Source organism: Sinohyriopsis cumingii, unplaced genomic scaffold (assembly GCF_028554795.1).
Source record: "Sinohyriopsis cumingii isolate HCF-2022 unplaced genomic scaffold, ASM2855479v2 utg000127l, whole genome shotgun sequence".
Classification (NCBI taxonomy): Eukaryota; Metazoa; Mollusca; class Bivalvia; order Unionida; family Unionidae; genus Sinohyriopsis; species Sinohyriopsis cumingii.
The window spans coordinates 6481676-6498339 of record NW_028315871.1 but is presented as its reverse complement, the minus strand read 5'-3'; positions in this window follow the sequence as shown (position 1 = coordinate 6498339).

Below are 16664 nucleotides of genomic sequence, written 5' to 3'. Positions count from 1 at the left end.
AAAAAATATCAATTATGTCTGACAAGTATATGTTTAGTATATAGTGAATCCATCCATATAACAATTAAAAAATACCAATTATGTCTGACAAGTATATGTTTAGTATATAGTGAATCCATCCATATTAGAGTTGAAAAATACCAATTATGTCTGACAAGTATATGTTTAGTATATAGTGAATCCATCCATATTACAGTTGAAAAATACCAATTATGTCTGACAAGTATATGTTTAGTATATAGTGAATCCATCCATATTACAATTAAAAAATATCAATTATGTCTGACAAGTATATGTTTAGTATATAGTGAACCCATCCATATAACAATTAAAAAATATCAATTATGTCTGACAAGTATATGTTTAGTATATAGTGAACCCATCCATATAACAATTAAAAAATATCAATTATGTCTGACAAGTATATGTTTAGTATATAGTGAACCCATCCATATAACAATTAAAAAATATAAATTATGTCTGACAAGTGTATGTTTAGTATATAGTGAATCCATCCATATTAGAGTTGAAAAATATCAATTATGTCTGACAAGTATATGTTTATTATATAGTGAATCCATCCATATTACAATTAAAAAATATCAATTATGTCTGACAAGTATATGTTTAGTATATAGTGAATCCATCCATATTACAATTAAAAAATATCAATTATGTCTGACAAGTATATGTTTAGTATATAGTGAATCCATCCATATAACAATTAAAAAATGTCAATTATGTCTGACAAGTATATGTTTAGTATATAGTGAATCCATCCATATAACAATTAAAAAATATCAATTATGTCTGACAAGTATATGTTTAGTATATAGTGAATCCATCCATATAACAATTAAAACATACCAATTATGTCTGACAAGTATATGTTTAGTATATAGTGAATCCATCCGACAAGTATATGTTTAGTATATAGTGAATCCATCCATATAACAATTAAAAAATATCAATTATGTCTGACAAGTATATGTTTAGTATATAGTGAACCCATCCATTTCACGGTTGAAAAATACCAATTATGTCTGACAAGTATATGTTTAGTATATAGTGAATCCATCCATATTAGAGTTGAAAAATACCAATTATGTCTGACAAGTATATGTTTAGTATATAGTGAATCCATCCATATTAGAGTTGAAAAATATCAATTATGTCTGACAAGTATATGTTTAGTATATTGTGAACCCATCCATTTCACGGTTGAAATATATCAATTATGTCTGACAAGTATATGTTTAGTATATAGTGAATCCATCCATATTACAATTGAAAAATACCAATTATGTCTGACAAGTATATGTTTAGTATATAGTGAACCCATCCATATCACGGTTGAAATATATCAATTATGTCTGACAAGTATATGTTTAGTATATAGTGAACCCATCCATATCACGGTTGAAATATATCAATTATGTCTGACAAGTATATGTTTAGTATATATTTCCCGTAACGTCATGGGCTTCAATCCCCCGACCTTCAATTCTCGCGGAAACAATATCCAGTTTTCAGGAACATTTCGGAATGTCAAAATTCAAGGATGAGATGAACTTGATCTGTTAATTTCCGGTTTAAATGTATGGACACAAAATGAAAGACATTATTTCATAGTATATAATTTGCCCGCATTATTTACTGTTTGCAAACAGGCTGAGCTAATGTATCAAAAATAATGTAAGAAGCTAACGTTTGAAATAGTGGAGAAACATCTGACATGTTTTGGAATTATATTTGTGTGTATATGACTAAATTTATAAATTGCAAAGAAATTATTATCATGTCGTCATGGCAAAAATAAATAGAGAATATATTGAAGAAATGAGTCCTGAATTATTTTTGTTGTAATTTTTCTGGATTTTTTTTTTCATCCCCAGAGTCAGAATAACCCGTTGTAGCTTTAAGATATGGAAAACCTGAATATTGGGACTAATTTTCCAGTGCCAAGTTTAAAATGATAGTACGATTTTCTAGCTCTGTCTTAACTACAAGCTGGTAAGCTAGCGAATGAATCATACAGTAGTGGAACATAGACAGCAATGGACCAAACGTCAGTGCAGATGATGCTGTACAAGAAAACTGTGCAAACGTGTGCCTTTGTTACACGGACTGCAGAACTCCTATCAAAGAGTTCGTACACAAGTGTGTCTTTGGTACACGGAGAGCAGAGTCTATAACACAGAGTCCGTACACAAGTGTGTCTTTGGTACACGGAGAGCAGAGTCTATAACACAGAGTCCGTACACAAGTGTGTCTTTGGTACACGGATAGCAGAGTCTAGATCACAGAGTCCGTACACAAGTGTGTCTTTGGTACACGGATAGCAGAGTCTAGATCACAGAGTCCGTACACAAGTGTGTCTTTGGTACACGGAGAGCAGAGTCTATAACACAGAGTCCGTACACAAGTGTGTCTTTGGTACACGGAGAGCAGAGTCTAGATCACAGAGTCCGTACACAAGTGTGTCTTTGGTACATGGATAGCAGAGTCTAGATCACAGAGTCCGTACACAAGTGTGTCTTTGGTACACGGAGAGCAGAGTCTAGATCACAGAGTCCGTACACAAGTGTGTCTTTGGTACATGGATAGCAGAGTCTAGATCACAGAGTCCGTACACAAGTGTGTCTTTGGTACACGGAGAGCAGAGTCTAGATCACAGAGTCCGTACACAAGTGTGTCTTTGGTACACGGAGAGCAGAGTCTAGATCACAGAGTCCGTACACAAGTGTGTCTTTGGTACACGGATAGCAGAGTCTAGATCACAGAGTCCATACACAAGTGTGTCTTTGGTACACGGAGAGCAGAGTCTATAACACAGAGTCCGTACACAAGTGTGTCTTTGGTACACGGAGAGCAGAGTCTAGATCACAGAGTCCGTACACAAGTGTGTCTTTGGTACACGGATAGCATAACCTTGATGACAGAATCGAGGTCTGATGGAAATAGATCACTAAAGTCTATGAAAAAGTAAACCTTTGGTACACGCATGAACGGCGTTTGGGGGTAGCAAGAGGGGCGACCGCCCCAGGCCCCGCTCTTAAGGGGACCCCGCGCTTTAGGCCTAAGGTGGTCCTTATGTGTTTGTCAAACTATATTCTCCGGTAAACTGGAAACGCTGATACAAGCCGCACGTAATGCACGCAGAGTACACTTGCAATTAAACAAATTTTCGTTCTTAATTCGTGTCTTCGTGTTATTTGAAAATGACAATAATAATCAGTTTATTAGGCCAAAGACATTGTCGTCATGGTATTATTTCGATTTTAAAAAAACCGTTGTCCAAAAACAGGAATGTTTTTTTTATGAATAATGAAAAAACTAAATTCGTGCGCCAAATCGCGAAAGTTGATCTAGTCTAGACATAATCAATGTTTGCAGGAGCATACCAATCGAGATACCGATACTCTGGCCCCACGCGGTCATAGTCGGCTCTAGGCCCTGCGTACTCCTAACGCCGCCTATGGGTACACGGACAGCAAAGCCTCGTTCACTAAGTCCAAGTCTGATGGAAACAGTTTATAAAAGATGTATCCAGCACGACACAAAAATAATGTGACTTTTTCTTCTCAGCAAAATCGGTAGAAATATTTCACAAGTTGAACATAAATGCAAAAATCTCGATTTGTATTACAAACTTAAAAAAAATTAAATGCTTGTATTAAATGATTATAAAATCGAGATAAAAGATATCATGCAATGATTCAAAAGAGATGGAGATTTACAGACCACATTCAATAACGATAAGATCGAGATAAAAGATGTCATGAAATGTCTCAAAAGAGATGAAGATTTACAAACTGTATTCAATGGTCTTAATATCGAGATTAGAGATATCATGAAATAATTAAAAAGAGATGAAGATTTACAGACTGTATTCAATGATCATGACAACAAGATAAAATATATAATGAAATGTCTCAAAAGAGATGAAGATTTACAGACTGTATTCAATGGTCTTAATATCGAGATTAGAGATATCATGAAATAATTAAAAAGAGATGAAGATTTACAGACTGTATTCAATGATCATGACAACAAGATAAAAGATATAATGAAATGTCTCAAAAGAGATGAAGATTTACAGACTGTATTCAATGGTCTTAATATCGAGATTAGAGATATCATGAATAATTAAAAAGAGATGAAGATTTACAGACTACATTCAATGATCATAACAACAAGATAGAATATATCAAGAAATGTCTCAAAACGGATGAAGATTTACAGACTATATTGAATGATGATAACATTGAGATAAAAGTAATCATGAAATGTCTAAAAAGAGATGAAGATTTACAGACAGTATTCAATGATCTTAACATCGAGATAGGAGATATCAAGAAATGATTCAAAAGAGATGAAGATTTACAGACTGCATCCAAAGATCACGACATAGAGATTAAAGATATCATGAAATGTCTCAAAAGAGATGAAGATTTACAGACTATATTCAATGATGATGCATCAAGATACAATATCTCATGAAATGTCTCAAAAGAGAGGAAGATTAGCATGCTTCGTTCAATGATCACGACGTTGAGATATGCAACATCATCCTGATATCAAGATGTTCAAAATAGTGCAGTAGAGAGAACGAGTAAATTACATATTTGACGGGAATAATTATATAAATATATATTCAGCTAAGTCTACGATACAGCTTTAGATTGTGTAATGTTTACGGAAGGTTTACAATGATTCTAAAGAAACGGAATATATGAAGACACTAAATTCTATTTTGATATTGTAAACTTTACGAAAAGGTCTACCTTCATTCAACAAAAATAGAATAAACTAAAATCCATTTAAAAATGATAATTTTAGGCTAGTACATCTAGTAATTGTCTCTTTATTCAGCCATAGGAACGGCTACTCGTGATAAAAATCTAATCTCATTCAACTATAGAAACGGTAACATGCAACATAAATCTAAACTCATTCAACGATAGAAAAGGTATAACGCAAATCGAAACCCATTCAACCATAGGAACGGCTGCTCATGACACAAATGTAAACTCATTCAATCATAGGTGGGTAACATATACCATAAATCCAAACTCATTCAACCAAAGGAACGGCTGTTCATGATACAAATATAAACTCATTTAACCATAGGAAAGGTAACATATAAAATAAATTTAAACTCTTTTATACGTTTGAAAGGACTCAAGAAACGATCTAAATTATTGAAAAGAAAAGTACCTGATTTAAAGGGTCGGTCTGCCAGTTGACAATTTCTGAAGATAATATGTCAATCACAACGTTTTCTCTGAATGTTTTATTGCGTTTAAATGCCCGACGTCTGAGACGGTGCAGATTCGCTAAAAATGGTCTTTGCATAGTAAGACTAACTTGTGTTTTGCACGATTCTGAAGACACGGTTGCTTAATAAATATCGATCAATTATTTGAATAAACCAAACTGGCAAAATAAAGAAGATAATACATGCTTAACTGAAAGACTGGTTAACTGAATAATCAACCTATGCTATACAAGCAAGCAATAAAACGATTTTCCTACAGAAGAGTATATGTTATATGTTATTTATATGTGATATATACAGACATATTAGAAATAAAACGTTTGATATAAATGCAGTTGATAGCGAAGTATTTTCAAAGTACATATGGTCCCAGAAATTAAAAAATGCTAAAGAGAGTTATGTACACGACGCTGCGAGACAAAGCCTAAAAATACAGATTTTTGCGAGAGTAACGAAATTTACTTTTAAAAGAACGGAATACTGAATAGAACTTTAAAGACTAGAGTATGGAAGTGTTTCTGTTTAAATAAACTAAAAAAAAAAGATTAATCTGTTATCAAATCTAATTTGAAGATATAAAAACACCAGTGACACATAAATAAATGACTTCAAGTGTTGTAAGAAAGGTTTAAACATTTTGAATCAATCTATTCGATAACCTGACCATTGATACCGTTACACTTTAAGAAATGTAAAATTGATGAAACATGATATCAAAATGCAAAACATGTATTAACTCATCTTAGCAAAATTAAAATATGAAAGTAAATTTACTAAATGCTAAAACTTTATCTTCAACCTGTTTAGCTGGGCGAGTTTTTACTGATTTTGCCAGCCAAAATTTCTCTTGGATATTGTTTTCTCAGTCTGATGTTTTAACTTTGTTAAAATACTCGTCCTACAATTAGAACTTGTTGTGCTTAATTCAAAAATTACTTGTCATTAATTGATTGTGTTGTTCATCTATGATTTTTTTTAAGAAAACATTCATTGCAAAACCATTCATTATAAAACCTTCAATTGATAGATTATTTCAACCAAAGGTATTTAAATATTTTCGAAATATCTTATATATTTATATTCATCTCTGATATTATCTTCATGACTTTTGTACTCCTCAAAGTCGTTCATCTAAATATATGTACCATCATTGGCTTTTCATTTCTTGTTTTAAATAACAAAGAAATTAACAAATTACAACTGGAATGTACATGTGAATGAGAAAAATAAAGCAATGAATAGGGCTACGTAATACGAATTTGTCAAGTTAAGCTCTTGGATGACTAATTTTACACTGACACAAATACGTATATTGATTGAGAATTGGTTAGTATTATCGCGGTGTCGTACAAGTAGTATTGACCAAATAAACAAAGGGTAAAACAAACGAGAGAAAATTTTAACTTAGTTGTAGCAGAATTTTATTAATAGCTAGAGATGTATTTAAACTGCAGTATGTAAAATTACTACTGCATTCAACTGCATCACTGATGCAGGTAAAACTAAAACACAGGTAGCCGAGGGATTCAATAGTGAATTGAACACGGAAATGAGACCAAAAGGTATTGCAGTGAACGTTTGAATGTATGAACTTTTTTATAACATCGCCATCATGCATCAACTTTTCTATAGAATCGAAATTATGTGTCCAACTTTTCTATCACATCGTTATATGTCAACTTTTCTGCTTGCAATTAATTTAAAAAAAATTGATCAAAGAAAAAACTATGATCGTGGTCGATTGAGAAAATAAATTATAAATACGGTTAGAGCTACTGGTTAATGTATTTTTGGTACAAATGCTGTTATCATTAAACGTGTGGATTTCAATTAAAATGGTCATTGAAACAATGGACTTACTGTTCCAGTCTGTTGTACCTGTCGACTTCTCTAAACCAATCAAGGACTAAAATGTTCACACTATTTGCCTGGTACATTTGTTGAATAATTGGTGTTTTGTTTATCTATCCTAATATATAATTTCTGGTATAGTTGTTGACTCTACCAGCTTAAAATTAAACCATGTTTTGTTATCTAAGCTATTATCGAATTTCTGGCTCAGTGAGTTTATTTTTAATTGTATCTGTCGTAGTGAGTAAAAGAAAAGTTAGCATGTGTATTTATTTCTTGTGCCAAAATGTTGTGCTAAAGCAAACACAGTTTATGTTTCATTAATGTGAACATAATTGCACAACGTGTCGATTTCAAAGTATCGCGTTAAGATGACTGTCCTTCATCTGTCATTACGACTTTAGTCAATTAGTGTTAATCTATTTGTATCTAAATTTGCAGAGACTGGTTGCAGACTACAGCTTCTATCCAATATAAATAAGATAATTAATGAGATACTAACGCATTTCTGAAATGTAAAAACAGGTCATTCATTCTAATAGTAACAGACCTCGTACCAGTCGTAGTTATACTACTTCCAGTTGTAGTGCTACATTTTTGAGTTATCTCCCTTAAGATTGTGACTTATTAAACAGGACTTGTTCGTGGTTTTGCACATCCAGCATGAAAATACCCTTCAAAAAAAAAAAAAAAAAAAAAAATACCGTTCGATTATTATGAACAAGAACATTCTGACACTAGGTCCAAGAAAAACCAAACCATACACTGTCAAATAAGTTAACGACATGGCATTACTCTAATAAATATTGTGGAAAACTAAACTGAATTTAAAAATTGCAGCGGGGTGAGGGGCTGGGGGATAACGTCATTCTTCAGCATATGATGGGCCATGCACGGCGGTCAGTCTATTTTTATGGAGGAAGAGCCACAGGGAGCTTATGGCAAGCTTTTTCTCATACCCCCGTTCTTCAAGCCTAGACTCGAACTTAAACGGACAGAAGTGAGATGTGGTATATATAAAGGCGAGCGCTTTAGACCACTCGACCATCCGAGGACCCCAGATAGATTGGGTATTACTTCCAATTCACCGTTATCATTATATTTTCGTCATTTGCGACATTAGCATAAAGGAAATGAATCAATAACAATTATTAAACTTACTGCTACTACTAGTAATACGTGTGCACATTATTACGACATTGACGATGATAACGATGATGTTGATTATCAGTGATATCTATAATCTTCCACCAAGTAAATGTTTACTCGATTATAAATACAAATACGAAAACACGCGTGGAAGCATATAACACTAGAAGAATACAGTATCAGTTAAATTCCGGTCTGAGTCGTGCTCGGCAATTTTACTTTATACGTACCTAGTATTACCTCGAGGACATGAGCACTGTAAATAAACTGCAAACCATTCAGTCAATACTCAGTTAGGCTGGTTCTGATGTGAAAGGAAACGAAAATAGTTCTGAGTTAGGCTAAATTTAAATCGAAAGTAGAGTCAAAACAAGAATATAGATCAACAAATCATTTTACGGCATGATACATGTGTTATATTTTTGTATCAGTCCTCGTTCAGTATGGCGATGGAGTACAAACATATTGGCGAAATTAGAGTTTCACGAAAAGTAGGTCATCGCGTTAGCAATGAATGGGTAGTCTCACAAGTTTTTTAAGTAGTGTGCGTATCAAAAGAAAAAAGTGTGCGTGTGCGTGTGTGTGTGCGTGTAATATTTGGATTATTAACATAACTTTAACACTTTTTCAGTCATATCGCTACGATGTCAGCAGTGTGTCAGTTTATAGTGATGTCTAGCCCCAGACATGTAGTATCATGTCCTACCCAGTCACATTATTTTGATACCGTGCCGACAAGTCCAAACACTAACCTCTTAATATTGAGCGTCTAGCGAGGCAACTGTTTGTACCATATTTATAAGTCTTTAGTATGAATCGGCCGGTGTTCGAAACCGTGACCTCCCACATCTGAGGCGGACGCTCTAACCACTAGGCCACCGGAGCGGTCCAAAAATGAAAAAGAAATTTAAATCATCCAACAAAGAAATAAAAACAAAAAGTGTAAAAGTTTAAATTAAACTATTTAATACCTTAACTATTGCCCACGCCCTAAGAAATTCGGTATATTTAACATTTTGCAAGGAACCTTGCATTCGATTAATTACGCTGAATTCATGTTAAGTACAACGATTGCAAAACAAATCTAGATACATTTTATTTAAGATTGTGCGATTTTATTCCCCCTGATCTCTAGAATGAATGAATGAATGAATGAATGAATGAATGAATGAATGAATCGTCCTTGGCCTTCGTAAGAACGTGGATGACTATATATTGCATGCAAAAACTTCTTATGACCATGATCTCACTGTCTACATGATTCACTGTTTATCATACCAACCATCATAAGTACTTGATTGCCTTGTGATAACACTTTGTTGATCATCACAAGGGTTACATAAGTGGGGCAAATTAATCATGAAGGATGTCCTTTTTCCGATTGCAACCGTCCAGTTCGTGCTAGTTTGAACCTAACAGTGTAAATTTAGAATAACAAGGACTTGTTGACTTGGTTCCCTAAGTTAGTTACATTATGGGGTAATTGTCAAAGACAAGAAGTTGTCATCCCCAAAACTTTTATTTCTTCGTTTCATTTTATTCTTTAGATACCAAACTAGGCAATACTAACATATAGAAATGTGATATCTGTGTTTAATTTTAAAGTCTTTTTCTTGAAAGATGAAAGCATAGAATACTTAAATTTTGAGAAAGCCTGAGAATCTGGGTACATCACAAATCGTTACCTCAAGTTCGGTCTTTTAACACCCATGTATTTTGTCTTCCTTGTTCCAACAAAAGACTTGTATTCAAAAGAGTGAGATAACCTTGGATTTACCCTTGTCCTTTACAAGGAAGTTTTTTGACCCAAATATTTAAAATGTGTTTGCCAAAGATTATAACCAGAGTGCTTAAACATGAATCAGCTATTTGTCTTACTGTGTATTCCGCCACATTGCAATTTGATCCTAACATAAAATACTACAAATGGTAGGGAACAACAATTATGGTGTAAGAGATAATTACAATGTAACAGACAGATAATTACAATGTAAAAGACAGACAATTACAAGGTGACATTGATAACTACAATGTAAAAACAGATAATTACTATGTAACAGAAAAATACAATGTAACAGAAAGATAACTACAACGTAACAGATAGATAATTTCAATGTCACAGACAGATAACTACAATAGTAAATCACATACTTCACCTTGTCTAACTGTTTCTATCCCATACCCATATATCTTCACTACAAAGGAATAGCATACACTACGGCCATTACTTAAATGTAAAGAAAAACTAAATATATATTTAAATAACTACTGGAACGTTCTATTTTTATGTGACATAAGAAACAATCAATGGAGTTTTAATTTCTCTGTGCTGGTGCTTAAGTCTGCAGAACACATTGTGTAAGTTCTACGAGACTTAGTTTGCAAATGTAATAACATATTTTTAAAAATAAATGAATGAATAAATAAACAAGAATAGAGACATCCAGGAGAACTTATGCGACTAATAAATTCATCCGCATTTTTATATATTTCAAGATTTTTCATTGTCCGTCTCCCTCTCCATTGTTTCTGTATTTCGACCCGCTCCTTATTTGCTCTTCAAACCGAAATTCCGGACACGTTTAATCACGCCTATGGTACTTCCATGTGCCATGACCAGATTCTCAGTAGCGTGGTTAACGAGAACGAGGACGATATCTGCAGCAAAGTGTCTACAATATGCATCACCATGTAGCTCAATATTTTCCCCGGGGATTAAGGGGTGTTGTCAATATCAATACATCATGTTCATTAACAAATAACACTTTATGTCTGTATTTCACATTTAAATTGATTGAATTTTTTAAAATACTTATTTATAAGATGTACCGCTTTTCAAAACTAAATAAATTACTATATTACGTATTTTAAGAAATGAGCTCGGTTGGTAGTCAACCCCCATCTCACCTATCTCTGTAGATGACTTCCATTATGATACTTAAGTTCGGTGACAACTAAAACTTCCTCCTTTAATCATTGATTTGTAAATAGAATACTTAGAAAAATTACGCAAGGTTCAAAATAGGGTAGGTCATCATGGCTTTCAGATATAGACGCCTGTTTCCGAAAATAAAATCAGTAGTTAAGAAATAAAGAAGTAAATAAAATACCAAATATTTCATTCAATCACATGTATTTCTATTTACAAAATGTTATAAATTAATACAGATAAACAAAAGATAAGTCTAATTTAATATTAAAATATATTTCAATTTCTGCATTTCAAACCCACCAGCGCCTTTTATGAGCATAAATTATTGAAGTACTTTATCTTCCGATGGTATAGACTGTACAAAGGTCAGATAAGAGTGTGTAATTCCTTCCAGTGATGGTTGTATTTCTCTTTAAACCAAAACGTTTTTGCGAGATTGAAATATGATAGGATAAAATTAGAACAATAATGACTTGTTGACAGTACAAAACGAGTTAGGTGGGGGGGGGGGGGGCAAACACGAGAAGTTGGCATTTCTTGATTTCTTGTCTCCGAGCTCAACTCTATTCCTGAAAAAAAAAAATTAGCCCTTGTTTACCTTGTTTATATAACCAAAAATAATGTAACAGTCTAATATAAAACTACATCGGTTTAAAGATGGTAACATATAATAATTATATTTTTCAGGATGCATCACATATCGACATCTCGGGTTCGGGCACTTGGCACACAGCCACCAATATATTGTTATTTCTGTCATAACAAAAGACACGTATTGATTTGAGTGGATAATATTGGATTAATATTGTCCTTTATGAGGAGGGTTTAATCCAAATATCGAAAATAAATCCACCCGAAATTATGACAATATTAATGTATAATAAAAGTGGAAAATACGAACCAGCTATTAAAATATTTATCTTACTCTAAATTCCGTCATATTACGATTTGAACCTAATAATTACAAGTATGTTGTAAAAGAGAGATCGGTAGATAGACAGAATGGTTAATCATATGTTTGGTATTTGTCTTGTGGAACTATTTCCATCCCATTACATGTATATTGACTCTGACGTCTATGATATGTTGCGGCGTTTCCTTTAGTAAAAATCTAAATAAATACTAAATGAACAAATTATTTGTTAACTAACTGCATGTCCATTCTATTTTTAACGTTGTATATAAAAAAGATCATGGTATTCAGATTTTCCCGCGCTTGTGTTTGCTGTCAAATGAACGTATTGTGTTTGCTGTCAATAGACTGCATTGTGTTTGCTGTCAATAGATAGCATTGTGGTTGCTGTCAAATGAACGTATTGTGTTTGCTGTCAATAGATTGCACTGTGTTTGCTGTCAATAGATTGCATTGTGTTTGCTGTCAAATGAACGTATTGTGTTTGCTGTCAATAGAACGTATTGTGTTTCCTGTCAATAGAAGGCATTGTGTTTGCTGTCAATATAACGTATTGTGTTTCCTGTCAATAAAACGCATTGTGTTTGTTGTCAATAGAACGTGTTGTATTTGCTGTTAATAGAACGTATTGTATTTTTGTTGTCACTAGAATGCATTGTGTTTGCTGTCAATTGAACGTATTTTATTTGCTGTCAATAGGACGCATTGTCACATGTTGCTTGCAAATGAGCTAAAAAGATCTAAAACTGAATGAGATAATAAACGAAAACACAGCTTGTCACAAACACATTTTGGTCTAATAAATTTACCTCTTATATCTGTTCATTTTTTTTTTTCATTTTAGAACACTGTTAATGTCCATCTCGCCCACCGATCCACCCCATTTCTATATATCTAACTGTTCCTTATTTATTATTTAGTCGAAATTCCGGACACGTTTTATCGCCTCTAATCTTCGGTAACGTGGGTAGCAAGAACAAGGAAGAACTAACTCTACAGTAAACTGGGGCAAACATGTATCATGGTGTAGCGCAATGTTTACCCATGTATTAAGGGGTGTTGTCAATAGTAATATTTCCTATACATTACAAAACAACACTTCAATTCAGTATTTCGCATTGTAATTGATTGCATGGTATACTATATAATGTATTCAATATATATTGATTTTCAAACTCGAAAATTAGTTGTGATCTATAATTATAGAAATTAACTTTTTATTGGTAGTCAACCCCCATCTCACCTATCTCTTTTAGCCACTAACAGCGTGACACTTAAGTTCGGTCCTTAACTAAAACTTCCTAGTTTTAGTATTCATCTGTAAATAGAATACTTAGGAACTCATGTATACAAGGTTGAAAATATGGCAGGTCATCATAGCACACACTTGTACACAACTGCTTCTGAATATAAAAGCCGTTAGTTTGAAATAAGGAAGTAAAGAAATAGAAAATTATCAATTTATTCACTTACTTTTCTATATTTTACAAACGTTATCAACAGGCGAACAAAATAATTCATATTTAAGATCAGCATATATGTTAAAGGTCTGTATTTGAAACAATGAATCCTGCCACCCCATTGTATGACCTGAAATCATTGAAATACTTTATCTCCAGGTGTACAACGCTTTTTTGTCAGCACAATGGCCATACAAAAGGATGCAGTTAAATCCAATGGTGTCTTTGTTTCTGTTTAAACTACCTAGATATTGCAGGAGTAATCAAGATGATGCAACCTTTGAATAATTAAGACTTGTTGACTATAATGTACTTTAGGTAGATTTGAGAGTAGTGGTCAAAGTCCAGAATTTGACATTTTCTGATTTCTTATCTCTAAGATTAACTGTATTCTTCATGTAGCCAGAATAGACATGGTTTATAATACCAAAACTGATATATTGGTTTAATTTTGTTAATTAAAAACATGGTTTTGAACATGACAGCTCAGGATAATTATATTTTCACACAGAACCTGATTCAGGATACATTACAAATCGGCATCTCGGTTTCGGCCTTTCGGCACACAACCATTTATTATCTCTTCCATATCATAGAAAAGATCCTGGTTTTTTTTTTTTTTGAGTGGAATAATATTAGATTTACCTTTCACTTTACAAGGAAGTAGCTGAAAATAGGGTCACCCGAAATTATGACAACTATGTTACGATGAAATTGTAAAAGGAAAAAACAGCTGTTTAAATAGGTATCACACACACTCTAAATTCCTCCATGTTGTAATTTTAACCTATCATAAAAATAAAACAGTGTGGCATGGATCTACACGTATCATCCAACAGGTGGTATGGATCTACACGTATCATCCAACAGTGTGGCATGGATCTACACGTATCATCCAACAGGTGGTAAGGATCTACACGTATCATCCAACAGGTGGCATGGATCTACACGTATCGTCCAACAGGTGGTATATTGGTCTAATTTCAAATATACACACGCTGATTAATCATATGTATGACCTTGCAAAACCATTTTTATCCCATACCGATGTATTTTGATTCCAACGTTATATTTCAAATAATTACAAGTACTTTCTATTTTTAATGTTGTGTATGAAAATCCATTGTATTCAAATGTTCCTGCACTCATGTGTGCTGTCAATAGAATACATTGTGAAATGTTACAAAATTTGATTTACAAATGTAAGAAAATAGATTTAAATCAAATATTTTTTTAAAAAAACGAAAGAATGAATAAATAATTAAATGAAGGAAATTAGAGAAGACCACAAGAATACATTAATCTGATAAATGCATCTGAGATGCCAGTTCATTTTCAGTATTTGTATTTTTTTCTAGAACCCTTTTATAGCCCCGCCTCCATTAATACTATCTTTCTAACTGTTCCTTGTCGAGTCTTCAAAGAGTAATTCAGGTCACAGTTTATCGTGTCTCTGGTATTTCAAGGTGTTCTGACCCGCCCCTTCGATAACATGGGTAACGAAAATTGGGCACAACATGCATCATCTTGTAGCTTCCCTGATGATTGAGGGGTGTTGTCAATATCTATATATCCATTACACGTACAAATAACATTTTAATTCTGTATTTCATATTCTAATTGATTGTATCTTTTAATATAAAATATTTGTAACATATGTCCTTTTTCAAAACTTCAACATATATTAGATACCATAATTTTTATAGATGCACTTTAATTAGTAGTCAACCCCTGTCTCACCGATCTCTGTAGACCACTGCCATCGAGAAACTTGAGTTCGGTCACCAAATAAAACTTCCTAGTTTTATCATTCATATATAAATCATTCACATATAAATAGAATACTTTGGAACACGTATGCAGGGTTCAACATGGATAGGTATGTCATCATGGTACACACCTGTACACGACTTTTTTGGAAGTTCAAAGCAGTAGGAAATAAAAAAGTTAATAAAGACCAAACACTTACCTTCATTCACTTGCATTTCTATATTTTATATTTTACAAATGGTATGAACTAATAAAGGCGAACAAAGGACAATTTAAATTTAATATTAATGTACATTTTCAAGGTCTGCATCGGAAACAACGAATTCCACAAGCGCCTTGGTTGCTCGTTGGAGTGCTAAATCTCCGGGTGTACAACACTTTTTTGACAGCAAAATGGTTAGATATGAGGTTGCATTTAAATCCAATGGTATCTTTGTTTCTATTTAAACCACACAGGTTTAGCTAGATTGAGTCTGATGATGTACACTTAGAACAATTAAGACCTATTCATTAATAAATTTAAGAGGACATGCCGATAAAACACACACGTCTAATAAATTCATCTCTGATAATTAATTCTTGCATTTTTTTTTTTTTTTGATCCTTTCATCGTAAATTACCCACGCAATGTTTCTATCTTTCTAATTGTTCCTTATTGATTTATGAAACCGAAATTCCGGACAAATGTTATCACTTCTATTGTATTGTATGGTGACCTGAGCTGACCTTCAATGGCGTGAGTAGCGAGAACGAGGAATCTATATGCAGTTAACTGGGTACAGCATGCACCATCTTGTAACTCAATATTTACTCGATGATTAAGGGGTGTTGTCAATATTAATTTATCTTATACATTTCAAAATAACACTTTAATTCTGTATTTCATATTTTAATTAGTTTTATCGCTTAATATATACCATTTGCAATATAAGTCTCTTTTCAAAGAAACAATATTAATTATAATCTATACTGTTAGAAGTGGTCTTTTAGTGTTAATCAACCCTCGTCTCACCGATCTCTGTCAACCACATCCAAAGTGGCACTTAAGTTCCGTTCCTGACAAAACCTTCCTAGTTTTAGCAATAATATATAAATATAATACTTAGAAAATTGTATGCAGGGCTGAAAATAAGGCAGGTCATCATTGCACACACCTGTACACCACTGTTTTGGAATATAAAATCAGTTGGTGGGAAATAAAGTAGTAAAGAAATACCAAGTATTTGTTTTCAATCAATTGTATTTCTGAATTTTACAAATGTTATAATAGCTTCTCGTGGGTCGTTGGTTCTTTCCGGGGTTTTCCCT